Genomic DNA, 3,050 nt, shown 5'->3' with positions numbered 1-3,050 from the left:
TTTCCATGACAAACAGAAAAATTCATCAGCAAAAAAAAAAAAAAATGGAGAAGAAGTTTATAAAACTAAATATGGATCTCAGCACTAACAGCTAAACAGAGAAAGGAATTAAAACACTTAAATTAAAAAAATCAGAGTGGATGATAAAGTGTGTAGAAACTGAAAATTTACAAACTATTTAAAACCTGGAGTCGCTGACTGTTCAGAAACTACACAGATGGATCACGGGTGGTGGTAAACAGCAGAAAGGGATAATGGATGAATCTGTATTGTTCTAGCTGCTCCCCATGCCACCCCTCTCCAAGGAAAGCTTGATGTTGATTAGATACTGAGCCAGGCTAATGCTAGCAGCAGATCCAGTGATGGTAATCTGCCTATCAGTAGATCCTTCCACTGGGTTCACAATTTTGATCTGCTCCCCAGACATCTGACAGATCTCATTGATTATGGCGTCTTGACACCAGATTATGCAGCCAATCAAATCGTTTGGAATGGGGAGTTCATGAGAAGTAGTCTGAGCAGATGCATCCAAACCTGCGCTGAATCCAGTGTTGACATGCGTCATTGGAAAATGAGACTGTTGCATTGCCAACTGGTGCAGCTTGATCAAATCTGGCAGTGGAATGACATACTCTCCTTGAATGGTATAGGCCTCTAGAGGTGGTCCCTCCAGGTTAGGGTTGAGGCACATGGACGGGGTGGTGGGGGAAAGCTCGCACTGTGGCTGCCTGTGCTGTACCTGTCCTGACCACCTGCAAAGAAGACTGGAGAACTTGGCAGCTTGGGCCAGTACGGGATGGTTACGCTCTTGGGGTTGGGGGGTGGGCAGGTGGGACTGGGAGAGAGTCTCCAGCATGACCACGCAGATCTGTTTGACACACTCAATGATGGATTGCGGGATGCCAGCAATAGTGATGGCCTGCTCAGTTGAATTGGGGAGTATATTCCCTGACACCTGGACTTGAGCCCCTGTACTCTCTTGTATTTCCTTAAACTTGCAACCACCTTTTCCAATGAGAGAGCCACACTGACTAGCAGGGACCACCAGCCTCAGAGTGACCGGGGGTCTACTGGCAACTGTGCTATTGGTCATAGAGTTGCTGATGTCCTCTTCCAGTTTGTCAATGATCATAGCAAAGGCTTTGAAGATGGCATTAGTGGGTCCAGCCACAGTGATAATTCTCTCAGGACAATTCCCTTCTGAGATATTGATACATGCACCACTCTCCTCGAGCATCTTCTTAACCAATTCTCCTTTCTTTCTGATGATACTGCCAACTTCCTTTCCATGCATAAGTAACCGAATGGTGAGAGTGACATTTAATCCACCTTCAATCATACCGGTGTCCATGTTGAGCAGTGTTATGGGGGGCTGGACTTTGAGTGGTCAAGTCTTTGGCCTCTGGTGGGGGTGAAAGCCAAAAACTGAAGGCGCAAGACAACTGAGGGGAAAAGGGGAATGGGCAGGAAGGGGAAGGCCGGGCAGGAAAGCAAGGGTGTGTGCAGGATAAGGAAGGGGGAAAGAGACCCCGGGGCAGGGTGGGTGGAGGGTGGCGGAGGGTGGGCAGATGGAGGATGGGCAGGCGGGAGAGGTTGCAGGCTCTGGCTGCTCCGGCTGCTGGTCTGGGCTAGATCTACATCTTAAGTCTTAGGTCTCAAGTCCAGCAGATGCCCACTCACTCAGACTGAAGTGACCAGGTCAGGAACCAATAGAAGCTTCCCCTGGGATGGAGCTGACAGCTGGCTGAGGAGAGAGCCAAGAGGCTGCTGTAGAATCTGAGAGCTGTGAGGACGCTGCAGAGGATCAGGATGAGAAGAGCTGGGATGCCAGTCCAGGTCCTCATCAGGCTCTCAGGTGTGTGTGCATCAGTGTCGGCTGGCTGAATGGTCATTTGCTCCAATATTTATATCAAATTTTGGGAGCTTCTGCCCACCCTTTGGGTCCCTATCAGCTGTTACCAGGTTTCTTAGTGACATCTTTCACTCCTAGAGTCAGGACATGTGCTTTGCTGATTTCCGCCCTGATATCACACGTCTAACTCTTATCAGGGTTACAACTGTTGGGTGTGTGGGAACCTTGCCTTTTGGTTTTATTTCCCCCAGTAGTTTTCTCCCCATTGAAGTTAAGTCTCCATCTTGGGAGCAGAACATCATATAATCCTTTACCCCTCCCCCTCTTCTCCAAAGGGCACCAAAGTCAAAAGTTTTCTCAACTAATCCCTACTCCCGTTCCTGAGTCAACCTGCCAATCAGTACCCACTAAATTGCCAAACAACCCTTCTTAAGCTGAAGCTTGCAAGCTCACGCTCTCTGCTCTCTTCCTCTCCTTTCTTCCCCTTCATAAAATCTCTTAGTTGAATTTCCATCTTGGGTGAGTCACTCACCTCTCATTGGTGCCGTGACTCGGATGGGACACCCCTGCCTTTAAGCAGGACCCCATCCTGCCAGAGATCATACCTGAGCGGAGACCAACCTGCGCCCATCTTCTCGATCACCTCCTTTGCATCCGCCATCGGCTTATTAATTGGTGAGTCCCCCTCTCTGGACTCCTAAACCTGCAGAGGCACGGTAACAGGGAACTGGCCGTTGACCATCCAGAAGCCCCTGTGGTGTCTCTTGGGGAGGAATGCACCCCACCCAGACCTTCACAGTCCCAGTGGTCCTCTTGGACCACTTCCAACATGCCTCGGCCAGCTTGAGAACTGGCAAGCCCCCTTCCCTCCTCGAGCTTGGGTCTCTTCCTCCCCACTCTCATTTCGAAAAGCCTGGCTCCAGGTGACCCATAGCTCCCACAGCCCTCCAGGGTCCCTCACCGGCGGATATCGGCGACGACCAATTCCTTGGCCTGAGGTCTCATTTTGATATTTGGCTTGAGTGGGATGCCTCTCCAGTCAACATATCATGCCCTTCCTCATAGCCCTGTGAGGGGGCTCCTCCTCCCTGCTGGCTGACTCTCCTTTTAAATGCCTCCTCAACAACTTGGACACTCTCAGCATAATCCCGGAGATCAATCCCCAAAAATTGATAAAATTCTCTACTCAGGATTGGCC

The 3,050-nt window shown here is 50.0% G+C and overlaps 1 pseudogene; it reads right to left on the bottom strand.

Moving 5' to 3' along the window:
- Positions 1 to 274: 274 nt before the first annotated feature.
- On the bottom strand, positions 275 to 1,393 carry LOC113200637 (poly(rC)-binding protein 2-like; annotated as a pseudogene).
- Between the last annotated feature and the right edge of the window lie 1,657 nt (positions 1,394 to 3,050).

This window comes from Urocitellus parryii, chromosome 12 (assembly GCF_045843805.1).
Source record: "Urocitellus parryii isolate mUroPar1 chromosome 12, mUroPar1.hap1, whole genome shotgun sequence".
Classification (NCBI taxonomy): Eukaryota; Metazoa; Chordata; class Mammalia; order Rodentia; family Sciuridae; genus Urocitellus; species Urocitellus parryii.
Note: the sequence above shows the minus strand (reverse complement) of the source record. Positions and strands in the feature narration are given on the sequence as shown.